A 12,226-nucleotide genomic window follows, 5' to 3' on the forward strand; every position below is an offset into this window, starting at 1 on the left:
GAGAGCGGAACTCAGGCACGTCTTTTCCTGTTCATCAATGACTCATTAACTAATTAGAAGTCAGTTTATTATCTACTTTTTAACATGGTTGATAGTCAATGAATAATCCCTAAAAGTATGGCGTTTGTAGTCCTTTCCTAAATGGGTAGTAGCGCTGCCTAACGATTAACTTGGGTCCTAGATTCTTTAACAATTCATAACGCGACACGTGATCCTGATGAAAGAATAAAAGCAGGGTTTGTGAAGGGAAGAAGTACGGAAAGTTCGGAAAGTGATAAACACAAGGGAAGACTTCGATCAGGGTTTCAGTCGGCGCTACGCAAAATCTGCGTATAAATATAAATATGTATTTTTAGGATTTTTGCGTTGCCAACGCTCCGCAATTTGTGCGAAAGCTAATACGGAATATGATCCAAGTACTTAGAATTTCTGAATCCAAATATTTGATAAGTTTAAAGTATCAAGGCGAGTACATTAAGACGCAACTATTGATAGTTACTGCAGAATTCTATAATTCCATTTTTATTCTGTGATTTGTGCACCCTGCGAACAGTTGAAAGTAGAACTCCGTACATCATTATTCAACATGGTCTTCATGTGTTGATTCAAATGTTTGGTTGTTTGGCGATGGATCTCATTTCTTCGAATATTTTGCAATTGAAAGGTCTTAGCATAGTATTGTTACTAATTATCTGAACTCAATTGATACTACTGTCTTGACAGTATTTTTTTGAGATTAGTTCCGTATGTCATTTTGGAATTCTTATACTTTGATGTCTGGGCACGTCTTGCATAAAATGCACTTGTTGATACATGCCATAAATTTAATTAACTAGGTTTTACGCCTTATATTTTCGACGGTCAGGAGAACGTCTAATGAATAGTAGGTGCAGATAAAGAATCTCGGTGTCAGTACTTGGAAAGTTATGGAATAAAATTTAGTATGTATTTCATTCTTTTTTTTTGGGGGGGGGGGGATGTAAATGTGCTGGTCAGGGTGAAGCACACCAGTTTTTGCGAAATATAAAGGTGAAATTAAAAAAATGCATAAACGACACCTATAAGGCGCGCTATACACCACGAGATCAATCCTAGGAAATATCTTAGGATTTATCTTCGGAAAAATGTTACGACATATCTTGTAGGAAATCCTACCCTTTTTGTGCCATACACGTGAAGAGTGTTCCTGTCTGACCGAATGACGTTTATCAACATTGTGAAATAGTACTATTTAATAAAAGTAGAAAATTGAAGAATTACTATGCTAACCATACTGCACATCCCTCTCATATTAATAACAGGCGTTATATTGTTAAATTGGATACCTCTAAAAAAAAGAACATAAATGTCAAAAGGGTGCTGGAATACTTTTGGTGTACTACCTGTTACAAGATTTACAAATAAAATTTAATACTTTGCATGGAAAGATATATTTATAAGGATCTCAATTTCTGCAAACAGAATTAAATACAAAGTAATACAGCTGTATTTTATGTTTACAATTGTAGGGTTACTAGTGTAAAATTATTATAAATGTTTTAACTACGGATAAAATAGGTGAGAGACAATGTTTAGCAGAAAGGGTCCAGCTAATTTTTCTAAGAAATGTTACAATTTCGGTAGTTTCTATTTACATTAGTTTAGTTTAGGCTGGTTCAGGTTAGTTACGGTTATGTTACGTTAGATTATATTAGTATATGGTTCCAGCTAATTTTCAGAAAGTGATAGAATTTCGCATACTTCTATTAATATTAGGTTAGTTTAAGTTAGTTAATTTCATTAGGTTAGATTTGGTTAGGTCTAAGTACTTGCATCTTCCATTTCTCCTGTAAAATTTGTATGTTTTGCCTAGTTTTGGACCCCTTCTGCGAAACATTTACCTAAGTGAATGCATATGAAAGATGACCGGTGATACTATTTTCCACCGCCGGTTTATTTCTGTATAGTTTACAGAAGCTATAGTTTATGTTTACAAGTGGAGCGTTACCACCACGATACCATGACAATTGCTATTCAAATTCGTATCATTGCCAAAACCCACTCGTTTTCACCACATTAACTGACGCGCCTGCTTCCTTCGCTCGCACCCCATGACTAACGCTCGGGCCCCGGCTTCGCCCTGCCCTGACTGTTAGATAGCATTCTTACTTTCCAGAGGCCACCTAGCACAACTTGATTTGCTTTTTTTGCACTATAGTTTTTATGCTATATATCCGGACCCCGTATTTGTACGCAAATCGTAAAAGAATTGTAGTTTATCATCAACTGCTTGTGATGGTTCTCTTGAGAGATTTTATTTATGCTATGTGAATATTTTTCATGTCGGTCAACGTAAATCATTTAGGAAACAGTGATAAATTATAATTTTTCAACAATTATTTCGAGTGGTACACCTAAAGTTAACCTGTACGATCAGACGATACTTCATCAGTTGTGTTTTCACTTGTTTTGTTTTCATTTTCTCTCACCTGATGTCGCTTAGATGGAAATATTACGAATTTTCTTTACGAAATAGAGCGTGCTCTAAACAAGAGAAATCTCATAGGATCGTTCAGAACACAGGAAATGACATGCGATCTGATGCCATACACGTTGAGATTTTGACTCGAGGACAAATCGTAAGAGATTTCCTAGGATCTATCCTATAGTGTATAGCACGCCTAACAGAGTTTTACTACACGGATCCATAGTATAAGTAGTAGTTGAAACAGGGGTAGTAGTAGAAACGGGTTATAAGCCCCGGGGGGTAGGTTAGGTTCTGTTCTCAACATAAAATGGACAAATTAAAGACATCCCTAAATCTTTGGGGCCTTGTACAATCGTATAGTTTAATTGCACCCAAATTTCTGCAGGCGGCAGAATTAGCTATTAGTTACATTTTCTGTTTACAAGTGTAGTGTTCCTAGTGTAAAATCATTGCTTTACAACTGTTAAAATACTATTTTCCGTGCAGTTTTACTATACGGATCCATAGTATAAGTAGTAGTAGTAGGGGTAGCAGTAGAAATAGGAACGGGTTAGAAGCCCTGCGGGGATTCGTTAGTTCCGTTTTCGACATAAGATGGGGAAGTTAAAAAACTTCCCCACACTTTTCCGTGTATTTTACAATCTATCTATCCGTATAGTAAAACTGCATCCTATTTTCCGCCTGTGGAGAATTTGTGCACAGTGTACGGAAGTTGTATTTTGTGTTCATGACTGTAGCGTGGGAAGGTTCTAGAACACAGGTCCCCTCATACAAGTTAGTAGCTAGGTTGATTCCTTTCTGTACCAAAGTTTAATTCACATAGTTTGCCGACGGAGCGCTAGCGAGTGAAGCCGGGTTAGAATCCTGCAGGGTACGTTGTTTTATGTCTTTATTACAGCCAAATGGGAAGGGGGACCTGAGTTCTAGAACCTTGCCGTGTAACGTTTGTAGTGTGAAACCAATAGCTTGCATCACTGCGGAAACCCACATGTTTTTATTAGCTATGCTCTCAACTTTCCATTCGTCGCTGACGTTCCTGCTTTCCTCATACGTGCTACCGCGCGGCCCATCAGCTTCGACCTACTCTATCTGTTAGATAATATTCGCGCGTTTTTCCCTCCTAGCACACGTTGGTTTGTATTTTATACGCTATGGTTTTTATGTTTCATGTCCATTATATTTATGCGCAACTACTTTTAGTGGCCGCGTTGAACTTCATCTATTCCAAGTAGGCTACCTGTCGCCCAGAGCAAATATTTGGGAGACGATAAGAGGGAAAGTAGTGGGAAAATTATAATTGGGTTATGTTTGGGTGAAAGGTTCCAGAAGTGCGTAAGAAAGGTAAGTCTTTACTTTGGTCATTTAATTCACTGTTTCTATTTTTCGATTCAGTGATCTGATCTTTCGGTTCCGGTTTTGAGAGCTTACCTGTTCCGCTAACTTGGTGCTGGTATCAAGCCTCGTGGTACGGATGTTATGCAGTTGATGTTTCTTTGTTTGCGCGGGTAATTATGGATATGATGTGATTTCATCTTGCGTCACCGTCTTCAGTGTTCTACGTGGTTAGTTGTGAGTTAAGGTGGTTCGTTTCTAAATTCTTACTACGATGGTGTCAGTGATAAATGCGATTTTTTTTTTTTTTTCGATAAAGGATTGATGTGATATTTAAATTTTTATAGGCTGTGAACATCAGTGTGCGAAACTGATATTGATACTTATGGATTTTATTGCACTGTGGGATTAATGAATCTGAAGTGGAGTTGCAATGTTAAAAAGAGCAGGTGCAATGCAATGGCAGTTTTATTAGTTGATTTACGTAGGAAGTACGTGAGATTCTTTTACTTTGTCTCATGTTTGTGTCTGTAGTTACGAAGTATATTATTCATGAATAATATGCAGCCCTGTGTTAAGCACGGATTACTAGAAAATTACTGGCTCTTAGATCGTTATCAGTGGAAGCACACTGTGAAGTATTCTTATAAATTTGTTGACGTTGTAAGTGGGACATATACGCAGTCTTTTCAGAATTTTTGGTAGGAGTTTGAGCTGCACGCGTGGGTCAGAAGGAATGGTGTTGCAGTTTGGATATTACAGTGTGTCTGGAAAGTTGCGCAAATTTTTGCATAAAAGCTCATGTTACCGATTCTGTTAAAATTCTCATTGCTTGTCATTAATTAACCTAAACACACCTGTTGCAGTAATTTTACAGTAACAGTGTTGGCAGGGCCGCGTATCTGTTAAAAAGCACCCATTTTATGGACTTGCATTAAGTAGCCTTTTTACATGGCTACACTGCATCAACTTTGTTATATTTTCGTACTAACGCATACATTTTGATGCATACTGCACATACACACTGGACTCACACGCAGAAAAATCAATTTTCTACAACTGAGTATTGATTTTCTTCATTTTGCACATTTTTGTTTTACACTTACAGTAATTTCTTTCGTTACTACACAAAAACGTTACGAGCTCCAGCATTGGTCATGATCTAGAAAATATCTACATAGAACATGTTTACATTTGTTTCAAGTCTCAGGTCTTTATCATTCTTAGATCAAAAGATATACGTAATCAAACTTTGGGTTGCGCAACTTTACGGACACACTCTTTATGGAATAGGAAATTTTGTTCCGGTTACAGCATTGGGCAAAAATATTGGTATGCCTTATTATTTAAGAGGCATGCTGTGGAATTGTACACGCAGTATTGAAATATCAGGTATTTACCTTTATGAATTTTTTTTTTTCGTAGTTGTAAAATATTTTGGTTTTGTTTGCTGTTGTTTCATTTCAGATATATAGTTCTGTAAAATTTCCACTGTATGTTGTCGTTTTTTTTAAACTGTAATGGTATTAGGTGGGCGTTCTCCCCTCATGTATAATTTATTTTCCCTTTCTAAGAAGGGGGCTTTCCCCCCTCATGTGCTTTTTTTTTTTTTCATTGTGAAAGTGTGGTTCTTGCTGTAGTTTCATCAATTTTTAATACGTAATGTATTTCAAGTTTTGTTAAAATTTAGAACTGATACGATACGAAATTAGCTTAGTTTCTATATTTATTAATACTTGAAACGTGAAATGTTGTAAATAATAGTAGAATCATTACAGTCGGAACCACCATGATTTCTAACGGGTTCGATTCGTAAGGAACTGTTCCTGGTGATATTGAACGAACTGTTCCGAGATACCGGCTCTTTATTAATCGGTTTATTAAACAATTCAATTGAATGAAATGGCTAGCGTAAAGACTTGCCCGTAAAAAAATGCAAGATATACAGAAGAAATGAGTTTAAGTAACGGAATTGTAATCGTTTTCTGTGTCACCTAAGAATGGAATCGTGCTACATATTCTAAAAGTGAGAAATGCAAAATGCTGTAGACTATTATGTACTTACCGGAGGCGTACATAAGGTAATATGAATACAAATATGCAAGTAGTTAGCCTTAAAGTAACCTAACCAAGCCAAATCTTAACTAAGCTAAACTAACCTAATATTAACAGAAATAAATGAAATTTTATTTTTTTCTAAAATAAGGCTGGACCTCTTTAACTAAACATAGGCCATATAATTTTTCAGCAATTATTTCGAGTAGTGTGACTAAGCTTGTCCTCCACGTATGTGCTGATTTTACTTGTCACATGTATAGTAGGTAGAAATACGAAATGCAAAATGTGCTGTTTACTACGTAATAGAGCATGAGGAAGATCTTTTAAACTGAAGAGCTGTGTGAATTCAGGACTTGTGTTTTATGCTATATGAAATGATTTCCAGTGTCCTCTTTTGTACGTATGTCCCGTGCTGCCCTCCTGACCTGACTAGGTTATATAGCATTCGTGCAGTTTAGTGGTCATCTAAAATGACGCGATTTTTTTTTTTTTATACACTGTCATTTTTATGCTACGTGTTCAGACGCTGTATTTATACGCAGCCATCCTAAGGTCAATCTGTACCTATTGATGCAAGCTCTCTCTTAAAAAAAAAAAAAAAAAAAAACTTTTATTTTTCCCTGCCAGTATTCGATATTATGTAAGTGAAGGCACGCCTCTTTAAATTAGAATAGCAGGAAATTTAGTAGTTCACAAAGAATAATGTCCTAGGAATTTCGTTTGTAGGCACCGTGCTTCCGCAGTAGGATTAATAACAAGTGTAAACACCTCTCCTATGTGATCAACCGTTAAGGAGAGAATTTGGCCAAATTAAGGAGAGAGTTACTATAAGAAACCCGGCTTGTGGATTATATGGATCTAGGATATAAGTTCAGAGAATAGTCATAAAAACAAAGAAAAACACCTTCTTTATAGTACATCATAGAACATATATATACATACAGGGTGTCCGAGAAGTCCTTCCGTGCGCATTGTGGAAGAAAATAAAAAATGAAATGAAATCTTTGAGTTTTACGTCCCACGGTTATGCCGGTTAGGCTAAAGGAGACGGTGATGATGAGTAATAAATGAAATGGTGGAATGAAGAAAGTGGGATGAAACGGGAGAACCCCGAGAAAACGCACGCACACGGTGTTTGTTCACCACAAAGTCCACTTGGCGGAGGCTGGGATCGAACCCGAGACCCCAAGCACCAGAGGTGACCGCTCTACCATTGAGCCACCGCGGCCCTACATTGTGGGAGAGTTCTTATCAACAACAGTATTTTCGCCAGGGTCTGCTGCCCCCTTTTTCCCTTGGAATATAGTGTGGAAAGGTGCGAAGATTCAAAACGTGAAATTTTAGACATTTTTATGTAGTGAATCGCGATAAAGAGGACATTTCATAGAAAGTCGATAAATATTTTATTATTTTTATTTTGATGTTGTGGCCTATAAGTTTTTGGAAATTTTTGTGTCGCGTTTATTTTTTTATTTTATTTATTTATTTATTTTATTTATTTGTTTTTACTGGAATTGTCAATAAATTTTCGTTGTCCACGTAATTTATCTTTTTTCTTTTTTTTGTATGATTGGTGGTGCTTCGTAGTCGTATTTTGTTGCATGCGTAATTTTTTGGTATTCTGAATCGCGTGTAAAAAAGCAAGTGATAAAGCCACAATTACAGGTTTTCCTTCAGAAGCTCAAACTCAGAACCAGTTCGAAACCAGTGGGTTAAAATTAATGTCACCCAATACAGGAACTAGAAGAAAGTTTAGAGGACAATCGGTTACATAGTAACACTTTTTGTTTTTCTTAAGTGTCCTTTTTGACCTCAAAGAGATGCTCACGAAAAGTAAGGGAATATTCGTGGGACATCCACGATATGTTCTTCGGAAGTCCGTATTTTAATATATTGTACTTGCCTTACAGTTGCATAGGTTTCGTAACTAGGTTATGGTAGGTTAGATTCCCTGGGACGTCAAATTCCTCCACTGAATATTCTGTGCAAATTCATAGTCCAGGTGATGTGATCCATTGGGATTTCTGTGGGACATTTCTTGGTTGTTTATGAGATAATCAAAGGATGGCTTTTGGATATACAAATATTGTCGCATTAGGGGCACATTCCATTGTGTCGATAAAGGAAATCTGTATCATGATTGGTTTACATGCAACTTTCTTCATATGCTTCCACTCTGCATTTGTGTAGTACTCTCCCCACTTGCATCATACACTTCCTAGTAGGGAGGTCTCACGTTAGTTCATAAGACAGTCGCTTTAAAACAGGGAGATATCACTCTCTATTATCTGTTTACCAAATATGGCCTCAGTACGTGCCTCCACACAGTCCACAATTAAAGTTTTTTTTTTTTTTTTCTCCCTAGTCACACTACAGTGACGAACTTGATTAATTGTTAGTTAGGATGGGCTGCGGTGGCTTAATGGCCAAGTACCCACCTCTGGTGCAGAGGGTTCTTGGTTTGATCCCAGCTCGCGCCAAGTGAGCTTTGTAGTGGACAAACACCGAATGCGTGAATTTTCTCGGGATTTCCCGTTTCCTCCCACTTCCTTCATATCATTCATTTTTCATCATCGCCGTCTCCTTCAGTTGGCGTCTAGCCGGCATAACCGTGGAATATAAAACTTAGGGAAGTCATCTGCGTACTTGACGCACTAAATTTATTCTTCGTACCTTTAAGAATCATTTTTTATGGGTGGTATTGCATTCCTGGATGCAGATTTACTTTAGGAGAGCTTAACCGATATTCGGTGCTTTCTTTGCTAAAATTTCTTCACCACTGCACTTTGTACTAGGTTCACTGAATAAGAGTGATGTAAATTTTTCCGATTCATAAAAAACATACTCCACTTATTCCTACATCGTTGTTTAACCGTAAAATTTATTTGTAATAAATATTGTCTGGAAAAATTTCATGAAGTGAAAATCTAACGATTTTTCATTTCTGCAAAAATGTTTCAAAAACTTCAATGTATTCTTCCCTCGAAATTCACCTTTTATCTCACAAAATCGTATTTCTTTCATTTAATACGCGTAAGACGATGTTTTCTCATAGCTTCAAACACAATAAAATCGAAGCTTTTCTTCTCAATTTCTGTTATAAAAATAATCTTCATAAGGGACTGAACTTTCATGTTTTATGTAGCTATTTCATTATATAGGCAAGCGTATATTTGAAGAAATAGTGGAATTTTTTTTTTTTTTTTTTTTTTGAAATAATTGATAAATTCACAAATCTTTCTTTTCGTTTTCTTGTTACATTTTAAGTAATGGGACGGGATATTTGTACTCTACGAACTTGATTTATATTCCCTGGACTTTATATATATATACAGAGTGGAAGTGAGTGTGAGAGTGTATGTAAGTTTTTACTTGCCAATTCGAAATATTCGAAAATTTTCCGGTCCCCGAAAGCTAATTGCAAAATTATAATTTGTTGCTGTCTAACTTTCCTCTACAAGAATTTAATTTTATAGTTCATTGTGCAGTTAAATATAGTGGAAATTTTTCCACTTAATATCACTATATATACGTGGTTCAAAATTGTCTGGACTATGAAAGATTTTCCACTTTTTTCTACATCATAGTGAAAATTTTCCGATCCCCGAAAATTCCTTTCACTTGTTTCTACAAAGGAGTAAACTTTCCGATTCATAAAAGGTTGTTTTCCTTTTTGCTTCAAAATAATGAAAATTTTCCGACTTATAAAATTTTTTTCAATTTTTCCATATACGACAAAAAAAAAATCTATTTATGAAAAATTGTTTCATTTGTTCCTCCATAGTACCGGAAATTTTCTGAGCCATGAAAATTTTCAGATTCTTTTAACGATCTTCCACTTTTTGACATTTCTATACATGAAGTCAATCAATTTTATGGTTTATGAGGAATTGTTACTTAATCACTGATATTTGTTTAGAACGGAAAAACATAGGGTAAAATTTTCTGAAATGGAAGATATTTCGCGGAAAATTTTCCACTTTACATCACTAGTTTGAGATACCGAGCAACGGACGAAGCCAGGTGGTGGCAACAGCGTTACTCGTTGACACTGCGCAGAACTTGTTACATTCGTTGTATACAATGGGAGTAAAGAAAAGGAGGTAGGAAAAACATAACTTACCTTGTAATTTAATATTTCCTGTGGAATGTATTTGCGTTCTGATACTTGCATACGATATCTGTAACTTCCGCTATTACTCACTACTATAGTATGTACACCATACAGCCATCATACAATGTACGCTTACTTACCTCTGACACTTCTATGTTTGAGCATCAGGAGTTAACACACTACCTTCACTATGCATGCAGTGCTTAATGATTTTCTTATGGCGGATTCCCTGCTTTCCTGTTAGACTTTCACTCATCGATTTCTATGTATATATGTATACATCTCACAGGTAAGATTTCCTCATATTTGAATGACTGACACAGTGTCATCTCAGATTAATATTATATATTTCTTCTGTAAGTTTTACGGATATATGGACTCATATTGCAAATGTCTTTTATCAACATTTTAATTGTCTTTTGTAATTAATAAAAATACATCTTTTTTTGATTAAAAGATCCAATATATTTCACACAAATTTTCTTCTAGGGCTTACATCGCGAGAACTACATATAGTGTAGCCAAACCAAAACTAACAATTTACTCAGTATGATGTGCTTATTCCATTAAAAAAAAAAAACTCGATTTAGGGACCGTTCAAAAATTTTGTGGCCCCTGATCCGTAAAGTTCACATTGTGTGTTCTAAAAATGGCGCATGCGGACCACAGACCATTATTCTATAAGTCAAGATAAAGCAAGAAATATATATATATATATATATTTGTATACCTTTCGAGTTCTCGTCTAGAGACAGAAATTTCTCTATGTGGCAACGTCACAAAGAACCATAGATTAGATCTACCAACTATCAAAGAGTTATATCTGTTCTTTCCAGATGACAGCTAAAGTCGATATTGATTGACACTAGCATCACTTGTTAGCAGCGTTTGCCCAAGTGGGCCCAGCCCGAAAAAACTCGTTGTTTTTTTCGGGTTGAACCCACCTGAAAAAAAACACTTTAAAACCCACCTGGGTTTTTGATCTATTTGTTAGTATATTATTGGTACAACTAAGGTGATCACATTGTAAGTGATTTTCATCAGATTTTAGACTTTCTTTGGGCGAATTAGAGGCTTTCACGTTAAGGTAGAAAACAACATTCAACATACGACCTTTTATAAAGTTCTGAATGCACTCAATGAATTAAAAAGAAAAAAAAAAACCTTAGCTTGAGATAGTTATAGAACAAATTAATGTATGGATTATGCTGATAGCCTATTTGAAGTAAAATAAACAATTTTGTACTTTAGAAAATATTTTCCGTTCCGTGAATAGTGTGCTCGGCGACACCGAGGGACATTATCACTCATACGTTTGATGGGTTTAAGGTCATAGGTGCCGGTACTAATAGTACATATGTAAATACATTAGTAAAACTATTAGTATTATTACTTACCTTTGACGTAAAACACAAGTTTCTTCAACTAAAATTTGGTTTTCCAACAATAACAGTTTGGTTCAGTCATTTGTTGCTACTTTTCAAATAATTATTCTGTAGAATCAACACCATCAATAGCGTAAAAATTCTTGTCAAATTTAAGAAGCTTAATGCTCGGTGTTCCGAAGACTATGTAACGCTTACTATTTCAAGTGCTGAGTTCAAATTTCCGTACTAGTGGAAGTTTTGATGTACACGCCGTGAAAGAAGTGCTCGGAAAATTAAACGCAGAAGGATCGGAAATGAATACTTTAACAATAAAACTATTTATTTATTTTACGCTTAAGCCTGCCATACGTCCCGTAAATTTAGTCGGGATAGGGAATGTCCCGTATTTTAACTCCGTTCCATTTCTGCTATCAATATCAGCTTATTCGAAAAGTGAAAAACAAAACAATAGAAAAAATCTCACATTGGCTGGAAATCCTGTAATTAGTGAATGAACAGTACGCTGTTGCATGTAACAGTTTCGAGGAAGTTATTACACCACCCTGTTCGACTTGATAGCGAGCAAAATTTGCAATGCTACTTTTTCCATTGCACTTTATGAAAACTCGGATATTCTCCGGAACATTAAATTTAAAAAAAAAAAAAAAAAAGAAAAAAAAAAGAGCGTTTCTACATTTGCAGACACAGGGAAGATGACTGACCTTTTCTCCAGAAACACATTAGATAAGTTAACAAGAATTATAATATTTTTCAGAGGCTAGGGGCACCGAATTGTGCTTTGGTCCAGGTCTTAGAAAATTGTAAGTCTGCTCCTGACAATTACACACGACACGAGGAGAAAAATCAGCTTTTCATCAAATTAAACTG

General features: G+C 35.8%; 1 protein-coding gene across 11 annotated transcripts in view; it reads left to right on the plus strand.

The window, feature by feature from the left end:
* The first annotated feature begins 511 nt into the window (after positions 1–511).
* Positions 512–12,226, plus strand: part of LOC145674398 (DPH4 homolog) — a 47,033-nt gene continuing 35,318 nt past the window's right edge. For 2 of the 11 annotated variants that reach the window (XM_081744403.1, XM_081744411.1), the window contains exons 1-2: positions 538–664; positions 5,578–5,880. The gene's annotated coding sequence lies outside the window, so the exon portion shown is untranslated. Of the gene's footprint in view, positions 665–773; positions 884–922; positions 942–4,159; positions 4,291–5,568; positions 5,881–12,226 lie in introns of those variants that run through there. The other 9 variants (XM_081744406.1, XM_081744413.1, XM_081744412.1 and 6 more) reach the window with 7 other exon arrangements.

Source organism: Thermobia domestica, chromosome 17, assembly GCF_964235325.1.
Source record: "Thermobia domestica chromosome 17, izTheDome1.hap1.1, whole genome shotgun sequence".
NCBI classification, from domain to species: Eukaryota; Metazoa; Arthropoda; class Insecta; order Zygentoma; family Lepismatidae; genus Thermobia; species Thermobia domestica.